This window comes from Mandrillus leucophaeus, unplaced genomic scaffold (assembly GCF_000951045.1).
Source record: "Mandrillus leucophaeus isolate KB7577 unplaced genomic scaffold, Mleu.le_1.0 Scaffold670, whole genome shotgun sequence".
NCBI lineage: Eukaryota > Metazoa > Chordata > Mammalia > Primates > Cercopithecidae > Mandrillus > Mandrillus leucophaeus.
The window spans coordinates 618,837-625,847 of record NW_012107253.1 but is presented as its reverse complement, the minus strand read 5'-3'; positions in this window follow the sequence as shown (position 1 = coordinate 625,847).

Sequence of the window (7,011 nt, the reverse complement as noted above, 5' to 3'; positions counted from 1 at the left end):
GCACCCGTAGCTGGGATTACAGGTGCACACCACCATGCCCAGCTAATTTTTGTTGTTTTTAGCAGAGACGAGGTTTCACCATGTTGGCCAGGCTGGTCTTGAATTCCTGACCTCGTGATCCGCCTGCCTCAGCCTCCCAAAGTGCTGGGTTTACAGTCGTGAGCCACCATGCCTGGCCAGGATTTAATATTTAAAACGGAAAAGCAGGCTGGACGGGAAAGAAGGAGAGTATGCTCACATTACTGAATTCACATGTTGCAAGAGACAAAGAGCAGGTAGAGAAATAGTCAATTATGTATTACTCTCGTGCTTACCATAAGATAAGGTGGACATAGAGTAGTTAGCTGCAGCCAGTCCTGCTTAGGAATGAGAGGAAAGGCAACTTCTTGCATGACTCAGCTTTCAGCTTCATTTTTTTTTTTCTTTTGGCAGAATGAATTGGGGTCCCAAGTTTTTATTTTCCTTTCACAAGCCTCTGAATAAACAAAGTTCCTGCCCACATGGCATTCGATTGCTAAACAATTATAATCACATGAATACATACACATATACATATATATTTTATATATATTATATATATATTTAATACATATGGCTGGGTGCAGTGGCTCACACCTGTAATCCTAGCACTTCGGGAGGCTGAGTTGTGTAGATTGCTTGAGCCAAGGAATTCAAGACCAGTCTGGTCAACATGGTGAGATCCCATCTCTACCAAAAATACAAAATACAAAAATTAGCTGGTCATGGTGGTGTGCACCTGTAGCCCCAGCTACTTAGAAGACTGAGATGAGAGGGCTGCTTGAGCCTGGGAGGCAGAGGTTGCAGTGAGGCAAGATAGTGCCACTGCACTCCAGCCTAGGAGACAAAGCAAGACCCTGTCTCAAAAAATGAACAAACAAAATACATACATATAGACGGAGAAAAAGAGGGAGAATTTTATAATGATATGCATGAGGAATATATAGGGGAGAGGCTAAAAATAGGCCTAACTTACTAGTGAATATATTCAGGAGGTAGGACTGTGATTGTTTTTAAGTGATCGAGGGAAAATGGTGTACTGATTTTAAAATGGAAAACTCAACTTATTTTTTAAAAATTAAAACTCTGACAATTAAGAGGGAGGATTAATTGAAATCACAATGGCTGCTCAGGCAGGTTTATAAATCTCGAACTGCAATGACTCAATAAGCATGAATTGCTTATGATAATATTGATTTAAGAGTTATTTTTTCCTTAATTAGAAAACACATGGAAAGGACAAAGTGCTCTTGGGAGAAGCAGAAAGAGAATTTCACTTTGAGAAACCTATTTGGAGAAAGTTCCTCATCTCTGGCTTAGACTTTAAAATTAGTTAATAGTGTAATTAGGATTAGTTGTAGTAATAGTGGTATTGGTATGGTAGTTAGAGTTTAAATGGCACACAGAATACCCAGACCACCTTCCCCCAAGTGCCACTAAACTTACTCTTCTAATCAAACTTCTGCTCAAGGGATGTCTTCTTCCTCTCTTGGAAAGCTGTGTTCCTTACCTCAGAAACAGCCTCCATAAACCTGCGCTTAAGAGAATCCTTGGCCAGGTGCAGTGACTCACGCTTGTAATCCCAGCACTTTGGGAGGCCAAGGTGGGTGGATCTCTTGAGGTCAGGAGTTTGAGAGCTGCCTGGTCATCATGGTGAAACTCTGTCTCTACCAAAAAATAAAAATAAAAAATAAACTAGCCAGGCATGGTCGTGTGTGCCTGTAATCTCAACTACTTGAGAGGCTGAAGCAGGAGAATCACTTGAACCTTGGAGGCAGAGGTTGCAGTGAGCTGAGATTGTCCCACTGCCCTCCAGCCTGGGCAACAGAGCAAGACACCATCTCGAGAAAAAAAAAAGAGAAAGAGAGAATCCTTAAGACACACCTTCTTTGATGCCCTCCTGAGAAATGTCAAGAGTAGCCAATATAGTCACCCCAATCAGCTGTGGTGTCTGGGCCTCTAGTGTTTTAAGGTTCTAGACAACTCAGCCCCTCCCAGGAGACGCTGATTTACTTTTCTCAAGATGCATTAAGACTCATCAGAACAATATCTGAAAAATCCCTTTTCAAAGAGATGCAGGCAGCCTTCCAGCCCCATGATGTTAATACACAGGGTTAGGCAGCCTGGCAAGTGCATTGTGGCCCCCACTGAAGGATCATCTGGTTTCCATAGCAACAGTCCTTCCTTTCCACGGAGGATTCTATCATCTGTCCTGCCCACTCAGGCTTTCTAGAATGAATTGATTTTTGTGACTATAGGTGTTTGTCCTTGATCCTGCAAAGAGAAAAGACATATTCATTTAAAACAAACACCCCACCCCACCCCGCAACTGATTGCAGCTAGAATACTGCATTGCATCAGCCAGTCTTCCTTTCATTTTAAAATTCCGTGTCCTTTCTCCATTTTGCTCTGTTCTCTAGCTTTATCCATCATTTTAGAAAACAGGTTTCTCTGACAGAAAACAAACAGATGGCAACTCCATCATCCTAAAACTGGCTGTGACAGGGCTGTAAAATCAAGTGTCCATGGGGCTCCCAGAAAGCCTAGGCTTGCATGGCATGTGTGGCTGACCTGTGAGTTACAATTGGAGGGGCAAGAGAAGGCTTTCTAAACACAGATGGCTCCCTATACAGTGTCAGTCTCTGAAGTGTTGCCTTTTGAGGTTTGTTTTCTTAAGTTAGTTAGGAGAATACTGACTGCTGTCCTGGGAAGGGTAATACATTAGGTTACTAATACTGAAAGAACTTGAGAAAGAGGGGAGGGGGTGCAGCAGGAAGGGAATAAAAGGGGCTCTGAAGACCGCCTTTGTGTGCTTCACAGTGACATCTTCTGCAAGAGGGGAAGTTCAGGTCTTCATCTCTCTCTGTCTCTCTCTCTCTGACACACACACACACACACACACACACACACACACACACACACACTGCAGGATGCCTTCTGACAATTACAATGCAGTGGTGAATTCACCAAACAGGTCTGTTCCCTGAAACACCTACATACAATCCTGCTGGAAGACCTTTGAAACAGCTCTGCAGTGACTAAAAACTCTGTACCCAGCGCCACTTGTTTAACCCTACAGTTTCCACAGACTAAAGGTAGTTTTCCTTTGGTTAATATGAAAACACCAAATAGATTGCTTTGTTAAATAAAGTGGATTACAGTGAATCTGTTCACTTTTATGTTTCATATTGCCCTCACTCCACAAATCACAGAAGATATTTATTTTTCCCCCAGTTAAATTCTGTTACCACAACCATTACAAACAAACATCTATATAACCAAAATGTTATTCAGCCCATTCTGATGGAGCACATATTAAGTGATGTTTAATGGGATATAATTTGAACATAAAATTATATCAGTGCACTGTTTTCAAGTCTTTGAATCAGGCCTCCACCTATAGATGTTGGTTACCTATCAGGGAGCAACAGGTGATATTAAGGGTCACTTTGTAAAAGACAGGAATCTCATCCCTGTAATTGACAGGAAACTGACCATATTCATCAGGGTTCTCCAGAGAAACAGAACTAACAGAATGTATATACATATAGGAAGAAATTTAGTTCGAGGAATTGACTCGTGTGTGATCGTGGAGACTTGGGGAACCCAAAATCTGATGAGAGAAGCTGGCATGCTGGAGGCCCAGGGAAGAGTTACAGTTCTAGTTCACAGGTAACCTGCTAGAGAATTCCTTCTTGTTCTGGATGAGTTTGGCTTTTTGTCTATTCAGGCTTTCAAGTGATTGGATGAGACCCACCTACCTTATGGAGGGCAACGTTCTTTACTCAGAGTCTACAGATTTAAATGTAAATCTCATCCAAAAACACCCTCACAGAAACATCCAGAATAATATTTGATCAAGTATCTGGGCAACATGGCCAAGCCAAGTTGATACAAAATTAACCATCACACTGGATCACAAGGGCTAACTGATTTTGGTCAAACCCTGCCCTTGCCCCTATGCCCCACTCTTTTTCATTCTGGGTCCTGCTATTTTCATTTTATCATGTCTTCATCTTCTCCCCCGACCTTTGAGGTACCTTTCCTTTCTGACCCTATCCCTAGTCTCACCTCCTACCTCCCACTCAAAGCCTTTCCTTCCTTAAAAAATGATGTTAGTCATTACACTTTAGAATTTAAATTAATCATTCTGTTAACCGTCTTACTAACTTTCTCACTGTAAAAGAAAAGCATATTAAAAGAATTTCAGGGATCGATGAAGAGCTAAGGGAGGTATTTTTTTAGGAAGAGAAAGTGACTCACTCACAGAAATCAAGACAAAGGGGGACAGTCAGATTTTGCAGACGACAGAAAGCAGGTGAACTCTAGAGATCCAGAAAACTAGCAAATGGTCTCTTCAGGGTGTCATCATTGCAATAAATGAGCTCTAGCTATTTCTGTCATTATTCCTCAGGGTACTCAAGATTACAATTACTTAGGGGAGAGAGAGCATCTGATTGATTGAACTTGGGTTCTGTACTCACTCCTGGGCCAGGGGGAGGCAGGGTTCCTGGTCTGACAATCCTTCCAAGGCCACATGAACTGGAAGAGCTGTTACCAGAAAAGGGCAGAGTGAATCTGGGGCAGCAAAAACATGTGTTGTTTATCGACTATCGCTGCAAGGATTACTCAGAGGGTGATGCAGAATCAGCACCCCTCTATTTCTAAGATGACCTTGAATGTCAGAGCAAGGCACAAACAGGATGCAGAGACATGTGGAGTATCTGGAGCAATGTCTTACAATCCTTCCCCTCCTGCTGGATGCTAAGGACCTTAAGGACAGGAGCTATGTTTGCCTGCAATTTATTTGGCAGGCCCTGCAGGGCTGTGCAAATGATTATATTTAATTTTTAATACTTGTGAGAAGGCACAGAGGGCTTTGAGAGGGCACAGAGGGCCTCTTATAATGGGTAGATACGCATGTTAGCTGATACACTGGAAATTTTCCAGCAGGCATATCCTTCCAAGATGATAAATATTCCTCCTTGTTGAAGAAATTGAAGACATTTGTACTTGCAGTCTAGCTTACCTAGTAAAACAAGACAAATTAACCAGTGATATGGAGAAACACGTTTGCATTATTTTCCAACCTTGAAAATAATGTCAGATTATTGGACCGAGAGCCAATGTCATTTTCTCGATCTGGTAATTATTTATTAAAATCTCTTTGATTTCTAGGTTCAAATTCAAGGTGCCAAAAGAAAAAGAAAAAAAAAAAAGGATGGAAACTAGGCCAGGCGTGATGGCTCACCTCTGTAATCCCAGCAGTTTGGGAGGACAAGGCAGGTGGATCACCTGAGGTCAAGAGTTCGAGACCAGCCTGGGCAACATGGCAAAACCCTGTCTCTACTAAAAATACAAAAATTAGCTGGGCGTGGTGGTGGGCATCTGTCATACCAGCGACTTGGGAGGCTAAGACAGGAGAATCACTGGAACCTGGGAGGTGGAGTTTGCAGTGAGCTGAGCTCACGCCATTGCACTCCAGCCTGGGTGACAGAGTGAGATTGCATCTCAAAAACAAACAAAAAAAAACAAATAAGGAAACTGGGCTCAGGGATATGAAGGTACACAGGTGACGGGCAGATAGGGACAAAGAGAACCTAACCCTCTGGACTTCCCAAGCCATTCTAATATTTGTTTTTGTACGTTAGTAACTTCTGCAAGTTAGTAGATCAGAACTCAACTAGTTTCCTGTATTTCCTGATAACCTCTCTGACCCACCCATGATTTAGCTAACATCTGATTTGGTCAAGGAAGCAACTTGGTCCTTAGGTTCAGTGTGAGACTTCATGAAATTGACGTGAATTTTTTTTTTTTTTTTTTTTTTGACACAGGGTCTCGCTCTGTTGCCCAGCCTGGAGTGCGGTGGCACAGTCTCGGCTTACTGCAACCTCCGCCTCCCAGGTTCAAGCGATTCTCCCACCTCAGCCTCCTAAGTAGCTGGGATTACAGGCACCCGCCACCACACCTGGCTAATTTCTGTATTTTTAGTAGAGATGGGGTTTCACCATATTGGCTAGGCTGGTCTGGAACTCCTGACCTTAGGTGATCCGCCCGCCTTGGCCTCCCAAAGTGCTTGGATTACAGGCATGAGCCACCCCGCCCGGCTGGCGTTAACTTTTTCTTCTGTCCCTAGTTCATCTTCAGGTCACTGTCTGATTTTATTAGTTCTCAAATTTAAATCACTATGCATGCTCAGCTCTTCTAGTTATTTCCCTTCTTTTCTCATGCTGGGGGGGAAAAAAACCCGATTTACTCTAATTAACTGTGAGAAATGAAAGAGAACAAATCCTATCATTCCCTATTGTCTTGCGCAAATATGAAGAAAGAGATGATAGTGGGGTAAATAAAAGCAAAAGGGAATCCATTCGGCAGAATCTGTCTCCTCCCAGGGTGCTTGAAGTTAGATATTCTGAGATTCCAGTGGAGGAATGGTATGGTGAAAACATCGAGGTTCAACAAGGCTGAAATTTAGGTTATATTTTATTCAGATTCTACCATGTATAGTGTCTAAAATGAAACAACGCTGGGGAATGAAAAGGTTGTTGAAGATACAAGTTGCCTTTATTAAAGACAAATATTTAATAAAAATAATCACAATTCGCTTTCAAATCTGAAGAAAATACTGAGTTTTCCAGGCTACACACAAATAAAACTGCCAACGATGACAATTCCAGCAACTAGGAAAACAAGTACGCCTACAAAGAAAAGTGAGAAAATTCATGGAGAATTTGAACTCAGAACCAACTCCTCGGAGCTGATATTTTCTGGGGGAAGCCAGGGAACGCGCGGGGTTTTCTCAACCGCAAGGCCATGTTTAAGAGAGTCTGGAGGCCAGGCGCGGTGGCTCACGCCTGTAATCCCAGCACGTTGGGAGGCCGAGGCGGGCGGATCACGAGGTCAGGAAATCGAGACCATCCTGGCTAACACGGTGAAACCCCGTCTCCACTAAAAAATACAAAAAATTAGCCGGGCGTGGTGGCGGGCGCCTGT